We start from the raw sequence: 12008 nt of genomic DNA, 5'->3' as shown, positions 1-12008 counted from the left end.
GAGGCCCCTAGGTGCAGGGCCAGGGGGCACCCTGGGGCCTCTACTGCAAGTCAAGGGAGAGTTGTGGACCCCTGCGTAGCTTGTTGGGGTCTAAGGCCCCTAGGTGGAGGGCCAGTGGGCAACCTAGGGCCTATACTTCAAGTCCAGGGAGAGTTTTGGACCCCTGGGTAGCTTGCTGGGGTCCTAGGCCCCTAGGTGGAGGGCCAGTGGGCACCCTAGCGCCTATTCTTCAAGTCAAGGGAGAGAGGTGGACCCCTGGGTAGCTTGCTGGGATCTTAGGCCCCTAGGTTGAGGGCCAGGGGGCAACCTGGGGCCTATACTGCAAGTCCAGGGAGAGAGGTGGACCCCTGGGTAGCTTGCTGGGGTCAGATGCCCTTAGGTGGAGGGCCAAGGGGCACCCTGGGGCCTCTACTGCAAGTCCAGGGAGAGTTGTGGACCCCTGGGTAGCTTGTTGGGGTCTAAGGCCCCTAGGTGGAGGGCCAGTGGGCAACCTGGGGCCTATACTTCAAGTCCAGGGAGAGTTGTGGACCCCTGGGTAGCTTGCTGGGGTCCTAGGCCCCTAGGTGGAGGGCCAGTGGGCACCCTAGCGCCTATTCTTCAAGTCAAGGGAGAGAGGTGGACCCCTGGGTAGCTTGCTGGGATCTTAGGCCCCTAGGTTGAGGGCCAGGGGGCACCCTGGGGCCTATACTGCAAGTCCAGGGAGAGAGGTGGACCCCTGGGTAGCTTGCTGGGGTCAGATGCCCTTAGGTGGAGGGCCAAGGGGCACCCTGGGGCCTCTACTGCAAGTCCAGGGAGAGTTGTGGACCCCTGTGTAGCTTGCTGGGGTCTTAGGCCCCTAGGTGGAAGGCCAATTGGTACCCTGGGTCCTCTACTGCAAGTCCAGGGAGTGTTGTGTACACCTGGGTAGCTTGCTGGGGTCAGAGGCCCCTAGGAGGAGGGCCAAGAGTTACGCTATAGAGGTGGACCCCTGGGTAGCTTGCTGGGGTCAGAGGCAACAAGGTGGAGGGCCAGGGGTCACCCTGGGGCCTATCCTGCAAGTCTAGGGAGAAAGGTGGACCCCTGGGGAGCTTTCTTTTGTCAGAGGCCCCTTGGTGGAGGGACTGGGGGCACCCTGGGGCCTCTGCTGCCAGTGCAGGGAGAGAGGTGGACCCCCTGGGTAGCTTGCTGGGATTTTAGGCCCCTAGGTTGAGGGCCAGGGGGCACCCTAGGGCCTATACTTCAAGGCAAGGGAGAGAGGTGGCCCCTGGGGAGCTTTCTTGTGTCAGAGGCCCCTAAGTGGAGGGCCAGGGGGCACCCTGGGGCCTATACTGCAATTCCATGGAGAGATGTGAACCCCTGATTAGCTTGCTGGCGTCAGAGGCCCCTAGGTGCAGGGCAAGGGGGCACCCTGGGGCCTCTACTGCAAGTCCAGGAAGAGTTGTGGACCCCTGGGTAGCTTCCTGGGGTAAGAGGCCCCTAGGTGGAGGGTAAGGGGGCACCTTGGGGCCTATGCTGCAAGTCCAGGGAGAGATGTGGACCCCTGGGTAGCTTTGTGGGGTCAGCGACCCTAGCTGGAGGGCCAGGGGGTACCCCAGGTCCACTACTGCAAGTCCAGGGAGAGAGGTGGACCCCTGGGTAGATTGCTGGGGTCAGAGGACCCTAGGTGGAGGGCCAGGGGGCAACCTTGGGCCTCTACTGCAAGTCTAGGGAGAGATGTGTACTCCCGGGTAGCTTGCTGGGGTCAGAGGCCCCTAGGTGGAGGGCAAGCGGGCACCCTGGGGCCTCTATTGCAAGTCCAGGAAGAGAGATGGACCCCTGGGTAGCTTGCTGGCGTCAGAGGCTCCTTGGTGGAGGGCAAGGGGGCTTCCTTGGTTCTCTACTGCAAGTCCAGGGACAGAGGTGGACCCCTGGGTAGCTTGCTGGGGTCAGAGGCCCCTAGCTGGAGGGCCAGGGGGCACCCTGGGGACTCTACTGCAAGTCCAGGGAGAGAGGTGGACCCCTGGTAGCTTGCTGGGGACTAAAGCCCCTAGGTGGAGGGCCAGGGGCTACCCTAGGGCCTCTACTGCAATTCCAGGGAGAGTTGTGGACCCCTTGGTAGATTGCTGTTGTCAGAGGACCCTAGGTGGAGGGCCAGGGGGCACCCTTGGGCCTCTACTGCAAGTCTAGGGAGAGATGTGGACCCCTGGGTGGCTTGCTGGGATCAGAGGCCCCTAAGTGGAGGGCCAGAGGGCACCCTGGGGCCTCTTCTGCAAGTCCAGGGAGAGAGGTGGACCCCTGGGAAGCTTGCTGGGGTAAGAAGAACCTAGGTGGAGGGTCAGGGGGCACCCTGGGGCCTATACTGCCAGTCCAGGGAGAGAGGTGGACCCCTGGGTAGCTTGCTGGGGTAAGAAGCCCATAGGTGGTGGGCCAGGGGGCACCCTGGGGCTTATTCTGGAAATCCAGGGAGAGAGATGGACCCCTGGGTACCTTTCTGGGGTCAGTGGCCCCTAGGTGGAGGGCAAGGGTGCCCCCTGGAGCCTATCCTGCAAGTCCAGGGAGAGAGGTGGACCCCTGGGTAGCTTCCTGGGGGTAAGAGGCCCCTAGGTGGAGGGTAAGGGGGCACCTTGGGGCCTCTACTGCAACTCCAGGGAGAGAGGTGGACCCCTGGGTAGCTTGCTGGGGTCAAAGGCCCCTAGGTGGAGGGCCAGGGGGCACCCTTTTGCCTCTACTGCAAGTCTAGGGAGAGTTGTGGACCCCTGGGTAGCTTGCTGGGGTCAGAGGCCCCTTGGTGGAGGGCCAGCGGGCACCCTGGGGCCTCTACTGTAAGTCCAGGGAGAGAGGTGGAACCCTGGGTAGCTTGCTGGGGTCAGAGGCCCCTAGGTGGAGAGCAAGGGGGCTTCCTGGGGCCTCTAGTGCAAGTCCATTGAGAGAGGTGGACCCCTGGGTAGCTAGCTGGGGTCGTAGGCCCCTAGGTGGAATGCCAGGGGGCACCCTGGGGCCTCTACTGCAAGTCCAGGGAGAGTTGTGGACCCCTTGGTAGCTTGCTGGGGTCAGAGGCCCCTAGGGGGAGGGTCAGGGGGCACCCTGGGACCTATACTGCCAGTCCAGGGAGAGAGGTGGACCCCTGGGTAGCTTGCTGGGGTCATAGGCCCCTAGGTGGAGTGCCAGGGGGCACCCTGGGGTCTCTATTGCAAGTCCAGGGAGAGAGGTGGACCCCTGGGTAGCTTCCTGGGGTAAGAGGCCCCTAAGTGGAGGGCCAGGGGGCACCCTGGGGCCTATACTGCAAGTCCAGGGAGAGGGGTGGATCCCTGGGTAGCATGAATAGGTCTGAAGCCCATAGGTGGAGGGCAAGGGGGTACCCTAGGGCCTTTAACGCAAGTCCAGGAAGAGAGGTGGACCCCTGGGTAGCTTGCTGGGGTCAGAGGCCCTTGGGTGGAGGGCCAGGGGGCACCCTGGGGCCTCTACTGAAAGTCCAGGGAGAGTTGTGGACCCCTGGGTAGCTTGCTGGGGTCAGAAGCCCCTAGGTGGAAGCCCAGGGGGCACTCTGGGGCCTATACTGCCAGTCCAGGGAGATAATTGGACCCCTGGGTAGCTTGCTGGGGTCTTAGGCCCCTAGGTGGAGGGCCAAGGCTCTTCCTGGGGCCTCTACTGCAAGTCCAGGGAGAGAGGTGGACCCCTGGGTAGCTTGCTGGGGTCAGAAGCCCATAGTCGGTGGGCCAGGGGGCTTCCTGGGGCCTATACTGCAAGTCCAGGGTGAGAGGTGGACCCCTGGGTAGCTTTCTGGGGTCAGAAGCACCTAGGTGGAGGGCCAGGAGGCATCCTGGGGCCTATACTGCAAGTCCAGGGAGGCTCCTTGCTAGGGTCTTAGGCCCCTAGGTGGAGTGCAGGGGGCACCCTCGGGCCTATACTGCAAGTGCAGGGAGAGAGGTGGACCCCTGGGTAGTTTGCTTGGCTGAGAGTGGCCAAGTTGGAGGGCCAAGGGGCACCCTGGGGCCTCTACTGCATGTCCAGGGAGAGTTGTGGACCCTTGGGTAACTTGCGGGGGTCAGATGCCCCTGGGTGGAAGGCAAGGGGGCACCCACGGGCCTCTACTGCAAGTCCAGGGAGAGAGGTGGACCCCTGGGTAGCTTGAAGGGGTCAGAAACCCATAGGTGGAGGGTCAGAGGGCACCCTGGGGCCACTACTGCAAGTCCAGGGAGAGAGGTGGACCCCTGGGTAGCTTGCTGGGGTAAGAAGCCCATAGGTGGTGGGCCAGGGGGCACCCTGGGGTTTATTCTGGAAGTCCAGGGAGAGATATGGACCCCTGGGTAGCTTCCTGGGGTCAGTGGCTCCTAGGTGGAGGGCAAGAGTGCCCCCTGGAGCCTATCCTGCAAGTCCAGGGAGAGAGGTGGACCCCTGGGTAGCTTTTTGGGGTAAGAGGCCCCTAGGTGGAGGGTAAGGGGGCACCTTGGGGCCTCTACTGCAAGTCCAGGGAAAGAAGTGGACCCCTGGGTAGCTTGCTGGGGTCAAAGGCCCCTAGGTGGAGGGCCAGGGGGCACCCTTGTGCCTCTACTGTAAGTCTAGGGAGAGTTGTGGACCCCTGGGTAGCTTGCTGGGGTCAGAGGCCCCTTGGTGGAGGGCCAGCGGGCACCCTGGGGCCTCTACTGCAAGTCCAGGGAGAGAGGTGGACCCCTGGGTAGCTTTCTGGGGTCAGAAGCATCTAGGTGGAGGGCCAGGAGGCATCCTGGGGCCTATACTGCAAGTCCAGGGAGAGTTGTGGACCCCTTGCTAGCTTTCTGGGGTCAGAAACCTCTAGCGGGAGGGCCAGGGGGCACCCTGGGGCCTATACTGCCAGTCCAGGGAGAGAGGTTGACCCCTGGGTAGCTTGCTGGGGTCATAGGCCCCTAGGTGGAGTGCCAGGGGGCAACCTGGGGCCTCTATTGCAAGTCCAGGGAGAGAGGTGGACCCCTGGGTAGCTTCCTGGGGTAAGAGGCCCCTAGGTGGAGGGCCAGGGGGCACCCTGGGGCCTATACTGCAAGTCCAGGGAGAGGGGTGGATCCCTGGGTAGCTTGATGAGGTCTGAAGCCCATAGGTGGAGGGCAAGGGGGTACCCTAGGGCCTTTAACGCAAGTCCAGGAAGAGAGGTGGACAACTGTGTAGCTTGCTGGGGTCAGAGGCCCTTGGGTGGAGGGCCAGGGGGCACACTGGGGCCTCTACTGAAAGTCCAGGGAAGGTTGTGAACCTCTGGGTAGCTTGCTGGGGTCAGAAGCCCCTAGGTGGAAGGCCAGGGGGCACCCTGGGGCCTATACTGCCAGTCCAGGGAGATAATTAGACCCCTGGGTAGCTTGCTGGGGTCTTAGGCCCCTAGGTGGAGGGCCAGGGGGCACCCAGGGGCCTCTACTGCAAGTCCAGGGAGAGAGGTGGATCGCTGGGTAGCTTGCTGGGGTCCTAGGCCCCTAGGTGGAGGGCCAGGGGGCACCTTGGGGCCTCTACTACAAGTCCAGGAAGAGAGGTAGACTCCTGGGTAGCTTGCTGGGGTCAGAGGCCCCTAGAAGGAAGGCCAAGGGGCTTCCTAGTGCCTCTACTGCAAGTCCAGGGAGAGTTGTGGACCCCTTGGTAGCTTGCTGGGGTCAGAGGCCCCTAGGTGGAGGGCCAAGGAGCAACTTGGGGCCTCTACTGCAAGTCCAGGGAGAGAGGTGGACCCCTGGGTAGCTTGCTGGGGTCAGAAGCCCATAGTCGGTGGGCCAGGGGGCTTCCTGGGGCCTATACTGCAAGTTCAGGGCGAGAGGTGGACCCCTGGGTAGCTTTCTGGGGTCAGAAGAACCTAGGTGGAGGGCCAGGGGGCATCCTGGGGCCTATACTGCAAGTCCAGGGAGAGTTGTGGACCCATTGGAAGCTTGCTTAGGTTAGAAGGCCATAAGGTGGAGGGACAGAGGGCACCCTGGGGCCTCTACTGCAAGTCCAGGAAGAGAGGTGGACCCCTGGGTAGCTTGCTGGGGTCAAAGGCCCCCAGGTGGAGGGCCAGGAGGCACCCTGGGGCCTCTACTGTAAGTCCAGGGAGAGTTGTGGATCCATTGGTAGCTTGCTGGGGTCAGAGGCCAAAATGTGGAGGGCCAGCGGGCACCCTGGGGATTCTACTGCAAGTCCAGGAAGAGAGGTGGACTCCTGGATAGCTTTCAGGGGTTTAGAGGCCCCTAGGTGGAGGGCCAGGGTGCACCCTGGGGCCTATACTGCAAGTCCAGGGAGAGAGGTGGACTCCTGGGTAGCTTCCTGAGGTCAGAGGCCCCTAGGTGGAGGGCCACGGGGCACCCTGGGGCCTATCCTGCAGATCCAGGGAGAGAGGTGTAGCCCTGGGTAGCTTGCTGGGGTCAGAGGCCCCTAGGTGGAGGGCCAGGGTGCACCCTGGGGCCTCTACTGCAAGTCCAGGGAGAAAGATAGACCCTTGGGTAGCTTGTTGGGGTTAGAGGCCCCTAGGTGGAGGGCCAAAGGGAAACCAGGGGCCTCTACTGCAAGTCCAGGGAGAAAGGTGGACCCCTAAGTAACTTACTGTTATCAGAGTTCCCTAGGTGGAGGGCCAGGAGGTACCCTAGGGCCCCTACTGCAATTCCAGGTAGATAGTTGGACCCCTGGGTAGTTTGCTTGGCTGAGAGTGGCCTAGGTGGAGGGCCAAGTGGCACCCTGGGGCCTCTACTGCAAGTCCAGGGAGAGTTGTGGACCCTTGGGTAACTTGCGGGGGTCAAAGGCCCCTGGGTGGAGGGCAAGGGGGCACCCTGGGGCCTCTACTGCAAGTCTAAGGAGAGATATGGACGCCTGGGTAGCTTGCTGGGGTCAGAAGTCCATAGGTGGTGGGCCAGGGGGCACCCTGGGGCCTATTCTGCAAGTCCAGGGAGAGAGGTGGACCCCTGGGTAGCTTCCTGGGGTCAGTGACTCCTAGGTGGAGGGCAAGGTTGCCCCTTGCAGCCTATACTGCAAGTCCAGGGAGAGAGGTGGACCCCTGGGTAGCTTGCTGGGGTCAGAGGCCAGTAGGTGGAGGGCCAGTGGGCACCCTAGGGCCTCTACTGCAAGTCCAGGGAGAGACGTGGACCCCTGGATAGCTTGCTGGGGCCCTAGGCCCCTAGGTGTAGGGCCAGGGGGCACCCTGGGGCCTATATGTCAAATCAAGGGAGAGAGGTGGACCCCTGGGTAGCTTGCTGGGGTTTTTGGCACTTAGGTGGAGGGCCTGGGGGCACCCTGGGGCCTATACTGCAAGTCCAGGGAGAGAGGTGGAACCCTGGGTAGCTTGCTAGGGTCAGAGGCCCCTAGGTGGAGGGCAAGGGGGTACCCTGGGGCCTCTACTGCAAGTCCAGGGAGAGTTGTGGACCCCTGGGTAACTTGCTGGGGTCAGAGGCCTCTATGTGGAGGGCCAGGAGGTACCCGAGGGCCTCTACTGCAAGTCCAGGGAGAGAGGTGGACCCCTGGGGAGCTTTCTTGTGTCAGCCGCCCCTAGGTGGAGGGCCTGGGGGCACCCTGGGGCCTCTACTGTTTGTCCAGGGAGAGAGGTGGACCCCCTGGGTAGCTTGCTGGGGTCTTAGGCCCCTAGGTGGAGGGCCAGGGGGCACCCTAGGGCCTATACTGCAAGTCCATGGAGAGAAGTGGACCCCTGGGTAGCTTGCTGGGGTCAGAGGCCGCTAGGTGCAGGGCAAGGGGGCACCCTGCGGCCTCTACTGCAAGTCCAGGGAGAGTTGTGGACCTCTGGGTAGCTTGCTGGGGTCAGAGGCCCCTGGGTGGAGGGCAAGGGGGCACCCTGGGGCCTATACTGCAAGTCCAGGGAGAGAGGTGGACCCCTGGGTAGCTTGCTGGGGTCAGAGGCCCCAAAGTGGAGGGCCAGGGGGCACCCTCGGGCCTATACTGCAAGTCCAAGGAGAGATGTGGACCCCTATGTAGCTTGCTGGGGTGATAGGCCCCTAGGTGGAGGGCCAGGGGGCACCCTGGGCCCTCTACTGCAAGTCCAGGGAGAGTTGTGGACCCCTGGGTAGCTTGCTGGGGTCAGAGGCCCATGGGTGGAGGGCAAGGCGGCACGCTGGGGCCTATACTGCAAGTCCAGGAAGAGAGGTGGACCCCTGGGTAGCTTGATAGGGAATAAAGCCCCTAGGTGGAAGGCCAGGGGGTACCCTGGGGCCTCTACTGCAAGTCCAGGGAGAGAGGTGGACCCCTGGATAGCTAGCTGGAGTCAGAGGCCCTTAGGTTGAGGGCCAGGGGGCACCCTGGGGCTTCTAGTGCAAGTCCAGGGATAGTTGTGGACCCCGTGGTAGATTCCTTGGGTCTGAGGACCCCAGGTGGAGGGCCAGGGGGCACCCTTGGGCCTATACTGCAAGTCCATTGAGAGAAGTGGACCCCTGGGTAGCTTGCTGAGGTCAGAGGCCCCTAGGTGGAGGGCCAGGGGGCACCCTGGGGCCTCTACTGCAAGTCCAATGAGAGTGGTGGTCCCCTGGGTAGCTTGTTGGGGTCTTAGGCCCCTAGGTGGAGGGCTAGTGGGCAACCTGGGGCCTATACTTCAAGTCCAGGGTGAGTTGTGGACCCCTGGGTAGCTTGCTGGGGTCCTAGGCCCCTAGATGGAGGGCCAGTGGGCACCCTGGGGCCTATTCTTCAAGTCAAGGGAGAGAGGTGGACCGCTGGGTAGCTTGCTGGGATCTTAGGCCCCTAGGTTGAGGGCCAGGGGGCACCCTGGGGCCTATACTGCAAGTCCAGGGAGAGAGGTGGACCCCTGAGTAGCTTGCTGGGGTCTTAGGCCCCTATGTGGAAGGCCAATGGGCACCCTGGGTCCTCTACTGCAAGTCCAGGGAGTGTTGTGTACACCTGGGTAGCTTGCTGGGGTCAGAGGCAACAAGGTGGAGGGCCAGGGTTCACCCTGGGGCCTATCCTGCAAGTCCAGGGAGAAAGGTGGACCCCTGGGGAGCTTTCTTTTGTCAGAGGCCCCTAGGTGGAGGGATTGGGGGCACCCTGGGGCCTCTGCTGCCAGTGCAGGGAGAGAGGTGGACCCCCTGGGTAGCTTGCTGGGGTTTTAGGCCCCTAGGTTGAGGGCCAGGGGGCACCCTAGGGCCTATACTGCAAGTCGAGGGAGAGAAGTGGAACCCTGGGTAGCTTGCTAGGGTCAGAGGCCCCTAGGTGGAGGGCCAGGGGGATCCCTGGGGCCTCTACTGCAAGTCCAGGGAGAGTTGTGGACCCCTGGGTAGCTTACTGGGGTCTTAGGCCCCTAGGTGGAGGGCCAGTGGGCAGCCTGGGGCCTATAACTGAAGTCCAGGGAGAAAGGTGGACCCCTGGGTAGCCTGCTGGGGTCAGAGGCCCCTAGGTGGAGGGCAAGGAGGCACCCTGGGGCCTCCACTGCATGTTCAGGGAGAGAGGTGGACCCCTGGGTAGCTTGCTGGGGTCAGAGGCAACTAGGTGGAGGGCCAGGGGCACCCTGGGGAAAATCCTGAAAGTCCAGGGAGAGAGGTGGACCCCTTGGGAGCTTTCTTGTGTCAGAGGCCCCTAGGTGGAGGGCCAGGGGGCACCCTGGGGCCTATACTGCAAGTCCATGGAGAGATGTGGACCCCTGATTAGCTTGCTGGCGTCAGAGGCCCCTAGGTGGAGGGCAAGGGGGCACCATTTGGCCTCTACTGCAAGTCCAGGAAGAGTTGTGGACCCCTGGGTAGCTTGCTGGGGTCAGATGCCCCTGGGTGGAGGGCAAGGGGGCACCCTGAGGCCTATACTGCAAGTCCAGGAAGAGAGGTGGACCCCTGGGTAGCTTCCTGGGTTAAAAGGCCCCTAGGTGGTGGGTAAGGGGGCACCTTGGGGCCTATAATGCAAGTCCAGGGAGAGAGCTGGACCCCTGGGTAGCTTTGTGGGGTCAGCGCCCCAAGCTGGAGGGCCAGGGGGTACCCTAGGGCCTCTACTGCAAGTCCAGGGAAAGAGGTGGACCCCTGGGTAGATTGCTGGGGTCAGAGGACCCTAGGTGGAGGGCCAGGGGGGACCCTTGGGCCTCTACTGCAAGTCTAGGGAGAGAGGTGGACCTTGGGTAGCTTGCTGGGGTCAGAGGCCCCTAGATGGAGGGCAAGCGGGCACCCTGGGGCCTCTATTGCAAATCCAGGGAGAGAGATGGACCCCTGGGTAGCTTGCTGGCGTCAGAGGCTCCTTGGTGGAGGGCAAGGGGGCTTCCTGGGTTCTCTAATGCAAGTCCAGGGAGAGAGGTGGACCCCTGGGTAGCTTGCTGGGGTCAGAGGCCCCTAGCTGGAGGGCCAGGGGGCACCCTGGGGACTCTACTGCAAGTCCAGGGAGAGAGGTGGACCCCTGGGTAGCTTGCTGGGGACTAAAGCCCCTAGGTGGAGGGCCAGAGGGCACCCTGGGGCCTCTACTGCAAGTCCAGGGAGAGAGGTGGACCCCTGGGTAGCTTCCTGGGGTAAGAGGCCCCTAAGTGGAGGGCCAGGGGGCACCCTGGGGCCTATACTGCAAGTCCAGGGAGAGGGGTGGATCCCTGGGTAGCTTGATGAGGTCTGAAGCCCATAGGTGGAGGGCAAGGGGGTACCCTAGGGCCTTTAACGCAAGTCCAGGAAGAGAGGTGGACCCCTGGGTAGCTTGCTGGGGTCAGAGGCCCTTGGGTGGAGGGCCAGGGGGCACCCTGGGGCCTCTACTGAAAGTCCAGGGAGATAATTGGACCCCTGGGTATCTTGCTGGGGTCTTAGGCCCCTAGGTGGAGGGCCAAGGCTCTTCCTGGGGCCTCTACTGCAAGTCCAGGGAGAGTTGTGGACCCTTGGGTAACTTGCGGGGGTCAGAGGCCCCTGGGTGGAGGGCAATGGGGCACACTGGGGCCTCTACTGCAAGTCCAGGGAGAGAGGTGGACCCCTGGGTAGCTTGCAGGGGTCAGAAACCCATAGGTGGAGATTCAGGGTTCACCCTGGGGCCTCTAGTGCAAGTCCAGGGAGAGAGGTGGACCCCTGGGTAGCTTGCTGGGGTAAGAAGCCCATAGGTGGTGGGCCAGGGGGTACCCTGGGGCTTATTCTGGAAGTCCAGGGAGAGAGGTGGACCCCTGGGTGGCTTCCTGGGGTAAGAGGCCCCTAGGTGGAGGGTAAGGAGGCACCTTGGGGCCTATACTGCAAGTCCAGGGAGAGAGGTAGACCCCTGGGTAGCTTGCTGGGGTCTTAGGCACTTAGGTGGAGGGCCAGGGGGTACCCTAGGGCCTCTTCTGCAAGTCCAGGGAGAGAGGTGGACCCTTGGGTAACTTGCTGGGGTCAGAGGCCCCTAGGTGGAGGGCCAGGGGGAACCCTGGGGCCTCTTCTGCAAGTCCAGGGAGAGAGGTGGACCCCTGGGTAGCTTGCTGGGGTCAGAGGCAACTAGGTGGAGGGCAAGGGGGCACCCTGGGGCATATCCTGCAAGTCCAGGGAGAGAGGTGGACCCCTGGGAAGCTTTCTTCTGTCAGCCGCCCCTAGGTGGAGGGCCTGGGGGCACCCTGGGGCCTCTACTGTCAGTCCAGGGAGAGAGGTGGACCCCCTGGGTAGCTTGCTGGGGTAAAAGGCCCCTAGGTGGTGGGTAAGGGGGCACCTTGGGGCCTCTACTGCAAGTCGAGGGAGAGAGGTGGACCCCTGGGTAGCTTGCTGGGGTCAGAGGCAACTAGGTGGAGGGCAAGGGGGCACCCTGGGGCATATCCTGCAAGTCCAGGGAGAGAGGTGGACCCCTGGGAAGCTTTCTTGTGTCAGCCGCGCCTAGGTGGAGGGCCTGGGGGCACCCTGGGGCCTCTACTGTCAGTCCAGGGAGAGTTGTGGACCCCCTGGGTCGCTTGCTGGGGTAAAAGGCCCCTAGGTGGTGGGTAAGGGGGCACCTTGGGGCCTCTACTGAAAGTCCAGGGAGAGAGGTGGACCCCTGGGTAGCTTTGTGGGGTCAGCGCCCCAAGCTGGAGGGCCAGGGGGTACCCTAGGGCCTCTACTGCAAGTCCAGGGAAAGAGGTGGACCCCTGGGTAGATTGCTGGGGTCAGAGGACCCTAGGTGGAGGGCCAGGGGGCACCCTTGGGCCTCTACTGCAAGTCTAGGGAGAGAGGTGGACTCCTGGGTAGCTTGCTGGG

The sequence above is a fragment of the Danio rerio genome, chromosome 24, assembly GCF_049306965.1.
Source record: "Danio rerio strain Tuebingen ecotype United States chromosome 24, GRCz12tu, whole genome shotgun sequence".
NCBI lineage: Eukaryota > Metazoa > Chordata > Actinopteri > Cypriniformes > Danionidae > Danio > Danio rerio.
The sequence above is the reverse complement of the archived record's forward strand: the minus strand, read 5'-3'. Positions refer to the sequence as shown.